General features: G+C 38.8%; 1 protein-coding gene and 1 long non-coding RNA gene across 7 annotated transcripts in view; one reads left to right on the top strand and one right to left on the bottom strand.

Annotated features, from left to right (window-relative positions):
* The window catches only part of LOC118544703 (BEN domain-containing protein 5), a 1,415,283-nt gene that overhangs the window by 500,691 nt on the left and 895,922 nt on the right, over positions 1 to 18,670 (bottom strand). The window lies entirely within an intron of this gene.
* LOC118544707 (uncharacterized) overlaps positions 1 to 18,670 on the top strand; it is a 140,337-nt gene that overhangs the window by 87,766 nt on the left and 33,901 nt on the right. The gene's annotated exons all lie outside the window — the stretch shown is intronic.

The raw sequence follows: 18,670 nt of genomic DNA, 5'->3' as shown, positions 1-18,670 counted from the left end.
TCTTTGGTGTTGGTTGTGATCTCTCCTCTTTCATTCATGATTTTGTTGATTTGGGTCATTTCTCTTTTCTTTTTGATAAGTCTGGCCAGGGGTTTATCAATCTTGTTAATTCTTTCAAAGAACCAGCTCCTAGTTTCATTGATCTGTTCTACTGTTCTTTTAGTTTCTATTTCATTGATTTCTGCTCTGATCTTTATTATTTCTCTTCTCCTGCTGGGTTTAGGCTTTATTTGCTGTTCTTTCTCCAGCTCCTTTAGGTGTAGGGTTAAGTTGTGTACTTGAGATCTTTCTTGTTTCTTGAGAAAGGCTTGTATTGCTACATACTTTCCTCTTAGGACTGCCTTTGCTGCATGCCAAAGATTTTGAACAGTTGTGTTTTCATTTTCATTGGTTTCCATGAATCTTTTTAATTCTTCTTTAATTTCCTGGTTGACCCATTCATTCTTCAGTAGTATGCTCTTTAGCCTCCATGTACTTGAGTTCTTTCCAACTTTCCTCTTGTGATTGAGTTCTAGTTTCAAAGCATTGTGGTCTGAATATAGGCAGGGAATGATCCCAATCTTTTGGCACCGGTTGAGACCTGATTTATGACCTAGGATGTGATCGATTCTGGAGAATGTTCCATGGGCACTAGAGAAGAATGTGTATTCCGTTGCTTTGGGATGGAATGTTCTGAATATGTCTGTGAAGTCCATTTGGTCCAGTGTGTCATTTAAAGTCTTTATTTCTTTGTTGATCTTTTGCTTAGATGATCTGTCCATTTCAGTGAGGGGGGTGTTAAAGAAGTCCCCCACTATTACTGTATTGTTGTCAATGTGTTTCTTTGCTTTGTTATTAATTGCCTTATATAATTGGCTGCTCCCATGTTAGGGTCATAGATATTTACAATTGTTAGATCTTCTTGTTGGATAGACCCTTTAAGTAGGATATAGTGTCCTTCCTCATCTCTTATTACAGTCTTTGGTTTAAAATCTAATTTGTCTGATATAAGGATTGCCACCTCAGCTTTCTTTTGGTGTCCATTAGCATGGTAAATTGTTTTCCACCCCCTCACTTTAAATCTGGGGGTGTCTTTGGGTCTAAAATGAGTCTCTTGCAGACAGCATATCGATGGGACTTGTTTCTTAATCCAATCTGATAGCCTGTGTCTTTTGATTGGGGCATTTAGCCCATTTACATTCAGGGTAACTATTGAAAGATAGGAATTTAGTGCCATTGTATTGCCTGTAAGGTGACTGTTACTGTATATTGTCTGTGCTCCTTTCTGGTCTATGTTGCTTTTAGGCTCTCTATTTGCTTGGAGGACCCCTTTCAATATTTCTTATAGGGCTGGTTTCGTGTTTGCAAATTCCTTTAGCTTTTGTTTGTCCTGGAAGCTTTTTATCTCTCCTTCTATTTTCAATGACAGCCTAGCTGGATATAGTATTCTTGGCTGCATATTTTTCTCATTTAGTGCTCTGAATATATCATGCTAGTCCTTTCTGGCCTGCCAGGTCTCTGTAGATAGGTCTGTTGCCAATCTAATGTTTCTACCATTGTAGGTTACATATCTCTTCTCCCGAGCTGCTTTCAGGATTTTCTCTTTCTCTCTGAGACTTGTAAGTTTTACTATTAGATGTTGGGGTGTTGACCTATTTTTATTGATTTTGAGAGGGATTCTCTGTGCCACCTGGATTTTGATGCCTGTTTCCTTCCCCACATTAGGGAAGTTCTCTGCTATAATTTGCTCCAATATACCTTCTGCCCCTTTCTCTCTTTCTTCTTCTTCTGGGATCCCAATTATTCTAATGTTGTTTCGTCTTATGGTATCGCTTATCTCTCGAATTCTGCCCTCATGATCCAGTAGTTGTTAATCTCTCTTTTTCTCAGGTTCTTTATTTTCCATCATTTGGTCTTCTATATCACTAATTCTCTCTTCTGCCTCATTTATCCTAGCAGTCAGTGCCCCCATTTTTGATTGCACCTCATTAATAGCCTTTTTGATTTCGACTTCGCTAGATTTTAGTTCTTTTATTTCTCCAGAAAGGGTTTCTCTAATAACTTCCATGCTTTTCTCAAGCCCAGCTAGTATCTTTAAAGTCATGATTCTGAACTCTAGATCCAACATCATGCTAATGTCCGTATTGAGTAGGTCCCTAGCAGTCAGTACTACCTCTTGTTCTTTTTGTTGAGGTGATTTTTTCCGTCTTGTCATTTTGTCCAGAGGAGAATAGATTAATGAGAGAACAAAATGCTAACAGGGTAACAACGTCCCCAGAAAATATACTCTAAACAAATCAGAAAAGACCTGAAGCCAGGGGAAAAGAAAGGAAAAGAAAGAAAAAAGGAAAAGAAAAAGAAAAGAAAAGAAAAAAACAAACAAAAACAGAACAAAACAAAAAAAAAAACAGAATATGATCAAATATGATCAGGCTGGTGCATAGATCAGTGCCACACACTAGAGTTTGGGCGTATTTTGTTCTGTTAGAAGAAAGTGCCTCCCAAAATTTTAAAGAAAGAAAAACTTATATATGTACAAAAATAAGGGTTGATATGATGAAGGGATGGAATATGACTGTAAAGATGAAAATTATAAAAAATTTTATAAAAGGAATTGATAAGAAGTTGTTTGAAAAAAGAAAGAAGAGGATTTAAAAAAGAGAGAAAAAAGGGAGAGAATGTGATCAGGCAGGAGAGTAGAAAAAAACCATACACTAGAGATTTAGGGTATATTTTGATCTGTTAGAAGAAACTATCTCAAAATTTTAAAGAGAGAACAACTTATATATATATGCCAAAAATAAGGGTAACTACTATGAAGGGATAGAATATGACTCTAAAACTGAAAAATAAGTGTTTTTTAAAAAAGGGATTGATAAGATATTGGTTGAAAAAGGGAAAAATAAAAATTAAAAAAAAAGACAAAAAAAATTAACTTTGAAAGACTAAAGAATCATGGTAAAAAAGCCATGAATTCTATGTGCATTAATCCCCTAGCGCTGGAGTTCTGCCGTTCTCATTGATTGGTAAACTTGGTCTTGGCTGGCTGTTCTCGCTGATCTTCTGGGGGAGGGGCCTGTTGCCGTGGTTCCCAAATGTTTTTTGCCAGAGGTGGAATTGCCCCACCCTCTCCGGTCCGGGCTAAGTAATCTGCTGGGCTTTGCTCTCAGGAGCTTTTGTTCCCTGCAAGCTTTCCGTACCACTTTGGAGGCCAAGAGTGAAAATGGCGGCCTCCCAATCTCTGCCCTGGAGGAGTCGAGAACTCAGGGCCCCGCTCTTCTGTGAGCCCCCAGAGAAAAGCAATCAGTCACTGCCGTCTCCCCAGTCTCTGGCCGCACTCCGTGCTCACCCAGCCTGTGACCGAGCGTTTCTATCTCTGGCACCTGACTCGGTGTGGAGTCTCCAAACCCAGCAGATCCCTGCAGTGCGCTCCCGCGCTGCTCCTCCCAGGGGAGGAAGGGGAGTCTCCCCAGATCTGCCACTTGTTGGGTCCCTGCTGGAGGAGCAGTGGCCCGACTCTGCCGCGGATCACGGTTTATGGCAACCCCGAGCTGAGAGCCCGCTCCTCGGCTCCGTCTCTGCAGCCGGCTTCCCCGCTCGGACACCTGGGAGCTCTGCCGCACTCAGGCACCCCCGGTCTTTCTGTGACCCCAAGGGTCCTGAGACCACACTGTCCCATGAGGGTTCCACCCCCCGCTTAGCCACTGGAGCAACGTCCCTCAGTGGAGCAGACTTCTAAAAGTTCCGATTTTGTGCTCCGCGGCTCTATCACTTGCCAGAAGCGGCTGCTGGAGGCCCCTCCCCCACCGTCTATCCTCCCAAATATCACTTTGGATTCACTTCTCCGCACCTCCTACCTTCCAGAAAGTGGTCGCTTTTCTGTTCAGAGAGTTCTTGCTATTCTTTTCTTCGATCTCCTATTGAGTTTGTAGGTGTTCAGAATGGTTTGATCCCTACCCAGCTGAATTCCTGAGAGTAGACGAAATCCTGGTCTCCTACTCCTCCACCATCTTGCTCCGCCCCCCCATTTCCTCTTTAATCTAGCAGAAAAATATGGATATGGATAGATGAGTTCCAATCCCACATTCTTTTTTTTTTTATTATGTTATGTTAATCATCATACATTACATCATTAGCTTTTGATGTAGTGTTCCATGATTCATTGTTTGCGTATTAACACCAAGTGCTCCATGCAGTACATGCTCTCTTTAATACCCATCACGAGGCTAACCATCCCTCCACCCCCCTCCCCTCTAGAACCTCAGTTTGTTTCTCAGAGTCCATAGATTCTTATGGTTCCTCTGCCCCTCCAATTTCCCCACCAATCCCACATTCTTTCTAGACACTAGACACATTTTTTCTTCATATTAGCAGAAAGGAAAATAACAATTTTTTCAGATTGTAAATTCTAAAGGAGGTATGCAAGACAAAGTCACTCAAATACTCCCAAAGGGGGTAACATATATTAATCACCTTCCATATATTAATAAGGTGTTACCTATTTGATGTACACTATTATCTGACTGATAAACACATTCTCCCCACCATACCAAGGCTGTGCTTACTGAAATTCAGCCAACAATTGCAATTGCAGAAACAGTCTTCATTTTCCTTCTTCACTGACCCAGGGATGGGAAGCAACAGTTTTCCAGGTATATATGAAATTAAGGTAAGACTTCATCCCTCTTCCGTTCATAAGGGCAGCTGAATCTCTGGTTTGTCATCCATGCTAACATGTGGCCTTTAGTTTACATTTAGCTGGAATAACCTAGACCACCACCTGGCTTGAGCCAGTTGGCCCCCTCCTTTTCTTCTCCAGTGTCTGGCACAGCCAGGCAGTTGGCATGGATGCCCACATTATAAATCCACCCTCCTTAGGCAAACAGGACCCACTCCTAATTCTAATCCTATCTTCCCCCAAATAATTATAATGGTGCTCCTGTCACCAGCATATCTATTCTTTTCTTTCCCCACACTTTGTCACAGCTAATCTCCTGGTGAGTCACAGGGAGGGGGAGAAAAAGAGAGAGAGGGAGTGCTCAGATACAGGCAACACATTTTTATACACGGTGTCTAATCAGATTACCATCTTATCAGAGGCTGATGGGCACTAGTGGTGGGAGGAGAGAGACAGAGCTATATATTGCCAGCTGAATTTTTGATAACGAAAAGACACTGCTCAATTCTTGAATTAACCTTTTTGTCCTACACACTCTATTGTTTATTTTTCATAGTTTATTTTATATATAGGGTTTTTACTTATTTATTTTTTTGTCTGTGCCTTCTGGAGAAGGACACCTACACACTGTGGGACAGCAGCTGCTTCTATTAATTCCAAGCCATTAAAAAAGTTAAAATTAAACCCAATTACTTTGGCTGGTTTAGAACTGGGGAAAACTGAGGCTGATTATTCTCCCTGGTCATGGACAGCAACAGTATTCCTACCTACATGTGGTTGTTGGCAGAATGCTAATGCAATCAGAAACTCCAGGGACAGGCTCTCCATGCAAGGAGAGGCTCTAAGTCATGTACTCTATCTTCTCCATTCCAAATTCCTGAGAGGAAGCAAGAAGACGACACTGGACAAGATACTAGGATTGCTATAGTTCTTGGGAAGGACCCTTCCTCTCTTTGTGCCTCAGTGTAAAATGTGGATACTAAAATGTGTCCTGTATCCCTCTTACGGTTGTTGTGACTCTTAGATGTAAAGGACTCTGCATTCAAAACTATCATTTGCTGGGATATAGGATGGTGTATGAGGCAGTATCAGAATGGTGGGTGCTTTGGGATGGGGCGGTAGGCTACAGCTGCAATGCTTCATGCTGGAACTGAAGTTTTGTATCAAAGTTACTTTGTTGCTGCATCACGGGCAGAAATACAATAAGGGTTCCTGGTGTGAGGTCACCAGATTAGCATCTCCTTATAATCCCCTTGCATGGGGCCTAGTGTATAGAAGGCACTCAATAAGTATTTTGAATGAATGAATAAATAACTCAGCCAGAGCTGAGTTTTGATTAAACAGACAGTACTGTGTTCACTTCCAGCTGTGGATACCTTTTAGAAATGTAGTTATAGTGCAACAGAAAGAATGCAGGCTTGGGCTCTATTCTACTTCCATTACTTATCAGTCAGGTAGCCTTGCCTCTGGGTTTCCACATCTATAAAATGAAAATAACATCTAGCTCATGGATTTGTTTTGAGGATTAGAGATGAGATTTGTACTTGATATGTAATAGGTGCTCAGGAATGGTAACTCATTATCACTATGCTCTGTGTGATGGATAGTTGGCATCACACTATCTCTTGGTTCAGAATAATGAATTCCAAGTTCACACTAAGTGTGCTTAAGGTATGAAATGGGCAGTAAAGTCAGGGTAGGGGACAAAGAAATAAGTGACAAGGGATAGAGAACCATTTAAACATATAATTAAGAAAACCAGGGACAACTCTGTTTTCTCTTCTTGACCCTTCCCATACCCAATATAACCAACATCTCTCTTTTAAAGAGGTATGCTGTCTGATAACACTACATGTGTCTATATGGATACAGGAAGGCAGTTAACTCTTCCATTCACAAATGGTGGTGGGAGAAGTATTCAAATGTGGTGCCCCTGCTGGCAGCTTGCTGTACCAGCCGACCATGCCCAGGCAGCAACCTGCCAGATGCATAAAGCCTTCAGGTCACTTGTTGGGCAGACTGATAGGACATGTGGAAAATTATAGGTTAGGGGAAGGTGAAATATGTTTGGGAAATAGAGGCTAAGCAGTCCTTCTTATAGAGAATAGTCTAATATCTTTTGGTATCATGTGGTGTAAATCTAAAATTATTTACTTAATTTTTGGGTTACTCTTAAAAAAAACTTCACAATAAATCCTTTCACCAGCAACGAGCTCAAAAATACAAAAGTGCGTGTTTTAAAAAAGTTAAGTACTAACTTTTCATTTCTCATGAAATTTAGTAATGAACATGTAACTTGTATAAGATGTTTGTTGGTATTTATGATCCACTGTAGGGGGTATACTGATAACATGACCACATAAAAACCAGAGAACATAAATCTGCTGAAGGAACGTCAGCATCTACTTGATTTAACAGTTATTTTAAGAAAACTTATGCCCAAAGACTATAATTTACACACATAAAAGCAGGAGCACAGAAGAAAAATGATTGAAATTATTTTAGAAGAACAGTCCATGTACTATAAATGAAAACCCACACTTCGGAGTGATGTGTAGTATCACTTTTATTTAGAGTACATGACTGTTCTTCTAAAATAATTTCAATCATTTTTAATTCCAAGTTTTCTTGTATATAAAGTGGTAGCCATTAATGTCTTTTCACTGTTAGCAGAACTAAAACCAGCAGTTTTAAATCAGTGTCATCAGATACTTCAAACAGAAAACAATTTAACTTAATTCCAATGTAATTTAATTATTTTCAGCCAATTCATGGAATCAAAGTAAGGTTTTCTAAATTTATTCTGTTGAAGGTAAAATATTGTCTTAGTGGTAATGTTATTGTTAATTCAGTAAAATAAAAAGTTCAACATTAAAGATAAATTACTTATTTTTTGGTATAATAATGTGAATACAAATTTTGGTAAAAGCAATATACTTGTTAAATCAACAAACCTCCGGAGCAGAAATTTATTTTGAATTGGTTTGTGGTATCCATATAAATCATAATTGCATCCAAATAAGCTTCTATTTTCTACCTTTAAAATAGGAACTATAGTTATCAAAATTTACACAAAGTAAGTGAACAATATAATTTTTATGAAGCTAATTGTAAACCACACAAACACAAAATTTTTGTTTTTTTCAGGGAGGCAGACCATGCTTCTTTTCTTTACTGTCTGCCAACAATAGGATTTTGGAGATTTTGAGCCTTTAATAAGCTGCTTTGTTAATCAACATTGATTTTGCTTTTTTGTTTTTGTTGCTAATGAGACCCTTAAATTTTGTTAATAAGGCCTCTAAATAGGAACAAAATTTTGGTTGCATTTTGTTCAAAATCAACTGGAAATTTTTAATCAAATATTCAACAAATGAAGCACCAAAGTATTTCAACTTTTCAAGCTTTTATCAAATTGCAATTATTGAAAACAAAGCTTGCAAACAAGACATGACATTTATCTCTATAAAAGCATGGGAGGAACTGCATAAATTAAATGATGGAAGCACAATTGGAGTACAAGATTGAATTTTGAAATTCAGTGGTTATACCTTGGGAAAACTTACTTTAGGAGGAGAATTTTGTGATGAAGCTCCTAGTTTTAATTGGATATTTATACAACATATTGTGCCAGAGTAGGATGAAATTGAGAAGGCCTACAATTATGCAGCATCTGCATTTGGTGAAAATTTAAGAGTCAAGAAGCATCTTATTTGACAAAAGTTGTTTTATAAAAAAAAATTAATCCAAGAAAATGTCTCTGAAGGGAGTAAACAAGAGAGTAACTATGAAAATATTTGGACTGAAATGTTTACATATTTTAATACTAAAAAGTTTACAACTGAGAATGTCCTCTATTTAGGAGAATTTGCTCTAAGTTTACCAGGTACCTCAGCACCTATAGAAATAATGCTTTTTATTTAAGGATATTATGATCTACAAAGAATAATTAGTTGAATGTGTCAACAATTTCAAACTTACTAACCGTAAAATACAATTCTGAAGAATACTCAAGGCAATGTCATCAAAAAAAAAAAAAAATAAAGCCTTATTAAAAAAGATATTCTTCATAAAAATAACAATGACATAGTATTAGATACACATGTAGCTAAGAAACTGATTGAAGCATGTGAATATGCTCTGAAAGTTACTGAATTGATTTAAAGAAAATAAATAGAAGTTTTTCAAAAATTCTGCTTTAATGTATATGGATATATATTTATTTTATTTTACTTTATCTTTTTAAAAAAGATTTTATTTACTTATTTATTTGACAGAGAGAGAGAGCACAAGCAGGGGGAGTGGCAGGCAGAGGGAGAGGGAGAAGCAGGCTCCCCAAGGAGCAGAGAGCCCGATGCGAGGCTCAATCCCAGGACCCTGGGATCATGACCCGAGCTAAAGGCAGTTGGTTAACCAACTGAGCGACCCAGGTGCCCCTACTTTATCTTTTACTTAAAACAAATTTTGATTTTAAAAAACAATGATTTTGTAAGTCCAGTGTAATAAAACAATTGGTGGTCAATACATGAATATTTCAAAAAATGTACAAAACTTTATTTTTAGTTTCCCTGTTCACTTTCAGTTGGGATGATAAATTTATGTGGTCCTATCCATCTGCCAACCTGATTGCTATTCTTGAACATCTTAAAGTTACCTAAAATTCAACCTGATTAAAATGGATCTTCTGACATCCTCCACACCTGGCCTTCTGAAAGTACACCCAATTCAGTAAATAGCCCTACCATCTCCATCCATTCAACTGGACAAGACAGAAACTTCAGAGGCCACCTTGATGTCTTCCTCTTTTTCACTTTTTCCTTCCTTTTTTCATTCAATAAATTTTGCTTAAGAGCTTCCCATGTTGCACTCTTCTACACGGTAAGGAAGCAGAAGTAAAACAAGCAATTCCATACTTTCATGGAACTTAAATTCTAGTGAGAGAGATAAACAAATTAAAACGTAATATAGTGTAAGGTAATGACAGGTGTAATGAATACAAATAAAGCAAGGTAAGGTCATAGAGGGTGGTGGAGGGAGCTATTTTAGTTAGGGTGGTCAGAGAGGTAACCATTTAGTAGAAACTGAATGATATGAGGAAATAATCCATATCTGTATCTATATCTATCTATCTATCTATCTATCTATCTATCTATCTATCTATCTATCTATTTATCTATCTATCATCTATCTATATCTATCTATATCTATCTATCTATCTATATCTATCATCTATCGATTTATCTATCTGAGAAAACAGAGGTCCAGAGGTAAAAGCAAGCACAAAGGTCCAAGGGCAGGAATAAGCTTGGTATGTCTCTAGAGCAGCAGGAAGGTCAGTGGGATTGAACAGGAACAAGTGAGAAGGTGATTAGTACAAAATGAATTAGAGGGGAAGGGTCCAGATTACAGGGCTCTGCAGGCCTTGGTAAGAGTTTTGTATGAGAAGCCACTGTGGGGTAGAGATACTGAGAGTGATGAAATGATTTGATTTACATTTTTAAAGGGTCTCCTGAGTAGAGAAGTAGTCTGTGGTGAGCAGGAGGGGGGTGAAAGCCAGGAGACCAGTTGGGTAGCTACTACAGTGGTCCAGGAAGAAATAATGATGGGTTGGGTTAGGGTAGAAGCTGTGGAGATGGTTGGGAGTTGCAGGATTTTGAATCTATTTTGAAGGTAAAGACTTTAGGATTTGAGGATAAACTGAATATGAGATGTGAAAGTAAGAGAAAAGTCAATAATGATATTAAGATTTTGGCCTGTTAAAGTCCCCCACTATTATTGTATTGTTCTCAATGTGTTTCTTCGCTTTTGTTATTAATTGGCTTATATAATTGGCTGCTCCCATATTAGGGGCATAGATATTTACAATTGTTAGATCTTCTTGTTGGATAGACCCTTTAAGTATGATATATTGTCCTTCCTCATCTCTTATTTTAGTCTTTGAAGGGGAGGAAATCGGAGGGGGAGATGAACCATGAGAGACTATGGACTCTGAGAAACAAACTGAGGGTTCTAGAGGGGAGGGAAGTGGGGGGATGTGTTAGCCTGGTGATGGGTATTAAAGAGGGCATGTACTGAATGGAGCACTGGGTGTTATACACAAAAAATGAATCATGGAACACTACATCAAAAGCTAATGATGTAATGTATGGTGATTAACATAACATAATAAAAAAAAGATTTTGGCCTGATATCATTTACTGAAATTGTTACATCCCTCATCTCATTAAGGTCCTTAAATTCTATCTTTAGAAGATATCTCCAAACTCTCTACTTGTCTCTATTTCCATGTTTTTGCCAGTTTGCTGAAAAAGTCCCCTACACTGCCCAGCTTTCTTTTTCTCACTCTTCTCCTCTCCAATCCCCTCTCCACATAGTTTTTTCACAGTTTAATTGGCTCATGCCATTTCCTGGATTAAAATTCATACAGAATTTCCAATTACACTAGAATGGAAATCCAAACTCTTTAACATGACTTTTTTACTTCCTCAGATGAACCAAGTTCATAGTCTATCTCAGGACCTTTAAGTATTTTTCCCTCTGTCTATCCTGTTCTCCACACTAACTCCCTTCCTTGCCTAGCTGACATCTATCCTTCATTTTTGTTTTAGCTCAGATATTATCTTCCCTATCACTCCTTAAATTAGGCTCTCCTGTTAGTCTCCCTTGGAGCAACTAGATCCTTTTCCTCAAAGCACTACTTCAATTTGCAATTATATATGTGTTTGCACTTGTTTACTTACAGTTTACATTTCCAATTAGGTTGTAGTTTCTATGTGGGTAGGGACAACATCTGTTTTTTGCTCACCAGTGAATAACCTAGCATCTGACAGAGTACCTGACACATGGTAGACTCGTGGTAGATATTCATTAATTGAATGGAGTAAATATGTCTGGGTGAGGGGATAATGACAGAGAGGGAAGGTAAGAAGGCTGATTGTTAGTGGTCTGAGTGGACAAGGAGTTCTAAACCCACAGTTAGCTAGTGGGTTCTCAGCAGAGCTAGGTAGGGGTGGGTATTGTTGTGGAGGGGCTTCTAAGCTACTACACTGGTTAAGATTTTATGGGACTTCACATAGTGTTTCTCTCAGAGAAAAGATAAAGGCATTAATCATCTAGACACAGGCTTCCTCTCTTTCCTCTCCCGCATAATGCAGTATCCTGATTTGTTTCTGGATTCCTCATGTTTCTCCTTCCACAACCATCAGATCAGAGCTTTTAAGTCAGAAGATTCATTGTTACCCAGCTCTACCATGTGAGGAGTGACTGTGAGGCCTTCCAAAGTGTAAAAGTAGAACTCAGCCTGGTTTACTCAATAGGGGTCTCTCATCAAAATGGCCTCCCAGTAGAGAGTGGTCATAGGCTGTCCCCCTGTTCTCACTCAGTGGGGCACTGCAGGCTAGCCATGACCAAGGTGGGGGTTAGGGGGCTTTGCAATAGACAAAGAAATATAGAGAAGCAGGACCATCTGGTGTATTTCTGATTCATTATCCAACCCCTAGCACAGGGAGTACCTGTTTACCTAAGTAAAATGAACTAAGACCCTAAAAGAAATCCTGAGGAATAGATCATGAGAGTAGACTCAAGTGGCCTGGAGTCCAAGGAAGCCAGGGAATGGCCTAAATTCCAGGCTGCCAAATCCAAAGAGCTTAGTCAAAAAGTGAAGTGAAAAATTATCAACACCCAAAAAACAACTAATCCAGTCAATAAATGGGCAGAAGACATGAACAGACACTTCTCCAAAGAAGACATACAAATGGCTAACAGACACACGAAAAAATGCTCCACATCACTAGCTATCAGGGAAATACAAATCAAAACTAAAACTGGGGCGGGTATGTGCTATGGTGAGCACTGTGAATTGTGTAAGACTGATGAATCACAGACCTGTACCTCTGAAACAAATAATAAATTACATGTTTAAAAAAAAAAAAAAGAAGATAGTAGGAAGGGAAAAATGAAGAGGGGGAAATCGGAGGGGGAGATGAACCATGAGAGACTATGGATTCTGAGAAACAAACTGAGGGTTTTAGAGGGGACGGGGGTGGGATATGGGTTAGCCTGGTGATGGGTATTAAGGAGGGCAGGTATTGACATTGGCCACAGCAACTTCTTTCAAGATACATCTCCAAAGGCTAGTGAAACAAAAGCAAAAATGAACTTTTGGGACTTCATCAAGATGAAAAGCTTCTGCACAGCAAAGGAAACAGTCAACAAAACAAAGAGGCAACCCACAGAATGGGAGAAGATATTTGCAAATGACACTACAGATAAAGGGCTGGTATCCAAGATCTATAAAGAACTTCTCAAACTCAATACCCAAAAAATAAATAATCAAGGCAAAAAATGGGCAGAAGACATGAATAGACACTTCTCCAAAGAAGACATACAAATGGCTAACAGACACATGAAAAATGCTCATCATCATTAGCCATCAGGGAAATTCAAATCAAAACCACACTGAGATATCACCTTACACCAGTTAGAATGGCAAAAATTGACAAGGCAAGAAACAACAAATGTTGGAGAGGTTGTGGAGAAAGGGGAACCCTCTTACACTGTTGGTGGGAATGCAAGTTAGTACAGCTACTTTGGAAAACAGTGTGGAGGTGTCTCAGAAAATTAAAAATAGAGCTACCCTATGACCCAGCAATTGCACTCCTGGGTATTTACCCCAAAGACACAGATGTAGTGAAAAGAAGGGCCATATGCACCCCAATGTTCATAGCAGCAATGTCCGCAATAACCAAACTGTGGAAAGAGCCAAGATGCCCTTCAACAGATGAATGGATAAAGAAGATGTGGTCCATATATAGAATGGAATATTACTCAGCCATCAGAAAGGATGAATACCCAACTTTTGCATCAACATGGATGGGACTGGAGGAGATTATGCTAAGTGAAATAAGTCAAGCAGAGAAAGTCAATTATCATATGGTTTTACTTATTTGTGGAACATAAGGAATAGCATGGAGGACATTAGGAGAAGGAAGGGAAAAATGAAGGGGGGGAAATTGGAGGGAGAGACGAACCATGAGAGACTATGGACTCTGAGAAACAAACTGAGGGTTTTAGAGAGGAGGTGGGTGGGGGGATCAGTTAACCCGGTGATGGATATTAAGGAGGGCACATACTGCATGGAGCACTGGGTGTTATACGAAAACAATGAATCATGGATCACTATATCAAAAACTAATGATGTATTGTATGGTGACTAACATAACATAATAAAATAAAATTTAAAAAAGATATAAAATATTTCCATCAAACAAAAAAAAAGATATAAAATATTTCCATCAAACAACAAAAAAAAAGGAGGGCACATATTGAATGGAGCACTGGGTGTTATACGCAAACAATGACTCATGGAACACTACATCAAAAACTAATGATGTAATGTATGAAAAAAAATTAATGATGTGGCTAAAGTCGAAGAGGTTGCTGCTTGTGTTCTCCCTTAGGATTTTGATGGACTCCTATCTCATATTTAGGTTTTTCAAAAAAAAAAAAGAAAGAAAGAAAACTAATGATGTAATGTATGGTGACTAACATAACATAATAAAATAAAATTTAAAAAAATAAATAAAAATTAAAAAAAAAATTAAAAAAGAAATTTGACAGTAAAAAAAGCACACTATGAGATACCAAGTTAGAATAGCAAAAATTAACAAGACAGGAAACAACAAGTGTTGGCAAGGATGTGGCAAAAGGAGAACCCTCTTACACTGTTGGTGGGAATGCAAGCTGGTACAGCCACTCTGGAAAACAGTATGGAATTTCCTCAAGACGTTAAAAATAGAGCTACCCTATGACCCAGCAATTGCACTACTAGGTATTTACGCCAAAGATGCAGATGTAGTGAAAAGAATGTACCCCCATGTTCATAGCAGCAATGTCCACAATAGACAAACTGTGGAAGGAGCTGAGATGCCCTTCAACAGACGAATGGATAAAGAAGATATGGTCATATATACAATGGAATATTACTCAGCCATCAGAAAGGATGAATACCCAACTTTTACATCAACATGGACGGGACTGGAGGGGATTATGCTAAGTGAAATAAGTCAAGCAGAGAAAGACAATTATCATATGGTTTCACTCATATGTGGAACACAAGGAATAGCACAGAGGACCACAGGGGAATGGAGGGAAAACTGAATGGGAATAAATCAGAGAGGGATACAAACCATGAGAGACTGGACTCTGGGAACCAAACTGAGGGATGGGGTAGCCAGGTGATGGGTATTAAGGAGGGCACATGTGGTGATGAGCATTGGGTGTTATACACAACTAATGAACCATTGAACACTACATCATAAACTAATGATGTACTATATGTTGGCTAATAATTAAAAAGAAAAGAAAAGAAAAATCATCTGGTCCCAAAACTAGGTTCTGAGTGCAGGGGGATAGGTCATGAGAGATAATGATGTTGGAGCCAAGACTGAGTCAGCAGTGAAGGAAGTAGACTGCCAAGGAAAAACCGAGGAAGGGCAGAGGCATGGGTAGCAAGTGACTTCCAGTTTTCCAGGGCAAAAAGTACAATCACAGTCTCAAGTGGATGAAGATAGGATCAGAATCAGTGAGAAGGAGGAGAGCAGGATTACTTCGCAGAGATGATGTACATACAGGGGTTCAAGCTGGGTGACACCAAAGTTATTCTTTCCTACTATGACAAAGGGAATGAGGAATAAGATCTACCCTACCAGGAATGAAAGGCTGGCATGGATACATGGGGAACAGAATGGAAATCTTGAGGAGATATCCCTTAGGATGTCAGTCTCCAATAGATGAGGGAGCTGGACCAGGCTACTGCTTCATGTGAAAAGTGGTAATGACTTGATGACCTGTAGATGCATAAGGTGTGGCAGGCTGAGAGGTATGGGATTTGAGCCGAGGAGGCAAAGCACTGACTGAAAAACAAAGACTGAGATATGACACAGCCTTGGGAAGGTCTGACACAGAGGAAGGCAGTCTTCTGTAAGCATGCCAGAAGAATTACTGAGGTCATGTGACAGCTGCCAAGACCCCAGAACGATGGATTCAGCAACATGTCAGGGTCATAACAAGTGCTAGGTAAGGAATGGAGACTGACACAGGAGTCAGAGGGAAAGGCAAAGATTCATCATCCTGGTTAGAAGGCCGAGTTAGGTCAGGACTTAGCCATGATTCCAAGAAAAAATCCTAGGAATTGATGGGGCGCCTGGGTGGCTCAGTTGGTTAAGCGACTGCCTTCGGCTCAGGTCATGATCCTGGAGTCTCAGGATCCAGTCCCGCATCAGGCTCTCTGCTCAGCGGAGAGTCTGCTTCTCCCTCTGACCCTCCTCCCTCTCATGCTCTCTGTCTCTCATTCTCTCTCTCTCAAATAAATAAAATCTTAAAAAAAAAATCCTAGGAACTGAGGAACTTTCAACTGCTTGCCAGCGCCACTTATGACTATTTGCAGAATAGAACCAAACCCCCTTCATGGCTGGGACTAAGTCTACAGGTGGGCTAAATTGTCAAACCACAGGAGCCTACTAATAAGTGTCTATGTCTAGCCTACAATGTCTATAGTTACTTATCTTTGGTCTCACCTCTGGAAACTATTCTCTCCCCCACTACTAGTTATGCCCCTGTGATCCCTGTACTGCCCTATGATAACATGCATCATACTTTATTATAGTTTAACATCGTTCTTCTTTATCCCATTAGAGTGAGGCCATGTCTGTATTCATCATGAAGCCCTAACGGCTAACCCAAGTTTAGTACATGTAATTACTAAATAAAGAAATTTATTGAATGAATGAGCAAGTGAGTGAGTGAGTGAGTGAATGCGAGAGTGCATAAGTGAGGGAGTAGCAAAAGATGAGGTCGAAAAGGCAGATAGGGACCAAATCATATGGTGCTTTGTAAGCCATGTTGTGGAGTAAAGACTGATCATAAAAGAAGTGAAGAGCCACTAATAGATTTTATTTATTTGGGTCCTTTTTCCTTTCTTTTTGATAAGTCTGGCTAGGGGTTTATCAATCTTATTCTTTCAAAGAACAAGCTCCTAGTTTCGTTGATCTGTTCTACTGTTCTTTTGGTTTCTATTTCATTGATTTCTGTTCTAATCTTTATTATTTCTCTTCTCCTGCTGGATTTAGGCTTTATTTGATGTTCTTTCTCCAGCTCCTTTAGGTGTAAGGTTAGGTTGTGTATTTGAGACTTTTCTTGTTTATTGAGAAAGGTTTGTATTACTATATACTTCCCTCTTAGGACTGCCTTTGCTGCATCCCAAAGGTTCTGAAGAGTTGTGTTTTCCTTTTCATTTATTTCCATGAACTTTTAAAAAATTTTTTTAATTTTTAATTTTTTTATTATGTTATGTTAGTCACCATACAGTACATCATTAGTTTTTGATGTAGTGTTCCATGATTCATTGTTTGTGTATAACACCCAGTGCTCCATGCAATACATGCCTTCCTTAATATCCATCACTGGGCTAACCCATCCCCCCACCCCCCTCCCCTCTAAAACCCTCAGTTGGTTTCCCGGAGTCCATAGTCTCTCATGGTTCGTCTCCCCCTCTGAATTCCCCCCTTCATTTTTCCCTTCCTTCTGCTTATGTCCTCCATTCTATTCCTTATGTTCCATGAATTTTTAAATTCTTTAATTTCCTGGTTGACCCATTCATTCTTTAGTAAGATGCTCTTTAACCTCCATGTATTTGTGTTCTTTCCAAATTTTCTCTTGTGATTGAATTCAAGTTTTAAAGCATTGTAAAATATGCAGGGAATAATCCCAATCTTTTGGTACTGGTTGAGACCTGATTTGTGACCCAGTATGTGGGTCACATACTGGAGAATGTTCCATGTGCACTTGAGAAGAATGTGTATTCTGCTGTTTTAGGATAAAATGCTCTGAATATATCTGTGAAGTCCATCTGGCCCAGTGTATCATTCAAAACCCTTGTTTTCTTGTTGATCTTCTGCTTAGATGATCTGTCCATTGCAGTGAGTGGGGTGTTAAAGTCCCTTACTATTCCTGTATTATTATCAATGTGTTTCTTTAATTTTGTTATTAATTGGTTTATATAATTGGCTGCCAGGGGTCATAAATATTTACAATTGTTAGATCTTCTTGTTGGATAGACCTTTTTATTTTAAATATGTTCTCAGTTACCCCCTATACTCAAAGGCCATTGGCTCCAAAGTGGGCACTTGTTATGTTCCATTAGATCATGCCCTCACAAAGTAACTGGTTAAAATGTTGACTCACAGGAATCAGCTCTGATATTTTGGTCTTCATCACATGAAAGACGGTGTCTAAGTCAATTTCTCAATATCCATCATCTGCCTGGGAACAGTACAGATTCCTTTCTATACCACTGATCTTCAGAGTTAAAAAAATTATGTGAAAGAGCTTTCATACTTCAGTACACTTATTAATCTTAGAAGCTCTGAATTCATGTATTCCATAACCTCCTACTTTTCAGGATTATTATGTTAATTAAAATTATAAAATGGACTCAATAAAGAGCTTCTGGTAATTGAAGTGAGTAAATGAACTTCCTAAGTCCTCTTCCTGGAATTTAAGAACCAGAAGCATAGGGGGTGAAGAACTTTTTATTTTCTTCCAATAAGAAATACATAATTGTTCTTTGAAAGACTTTCTTTGTAATCTATCTGGGAGGTCTATAAACTCTTTATGCTGATACAACTATACACTTTTATAGAAAGATAGAACTTTAAGGAATATCTAGTCCAGTGTCTTTGAAACATTTTTTTTAGTTTCTTCTAAAGTGCTTTTTAAAAAGAAAGCTAGCAGAGAAGCACAATATATAAAAACCAAGCATTCACATGGCAAGAAATAAGGCAAAGGGGAGGTTAGGTTTGATCTGATTCGATATTTTCATTTTACAACTGAAGCCCGGAGAGATAAATGACTGGGGCAAAGCCATACTGGAGGTTAGAGACAGAGCTGAGAACTACTCTTCCAGTTATATTTGTGTTGTTCACTCATCAAACAATTGTTTATCAGGCACAGTTCTTG

Source organism: Halichoerus grypus, chromosome 5, assembly GCF_964656455.1.
Source record: "Halichoerus grypus chromosome 5, mHalGry1.hap1.1, whole genome shotgun sequence".
In the NCBI taxonomy this organism is placed as follows: domain Eukaryota; kingdom Metazoa; phylum Chordata; class Mammalia; order Carnivora; family Phocidae; genus Halichoerus; species Halichoerus grypus.
This window is presented reverse-complemented; position numbering and strand designations above follow the sequence as displayed.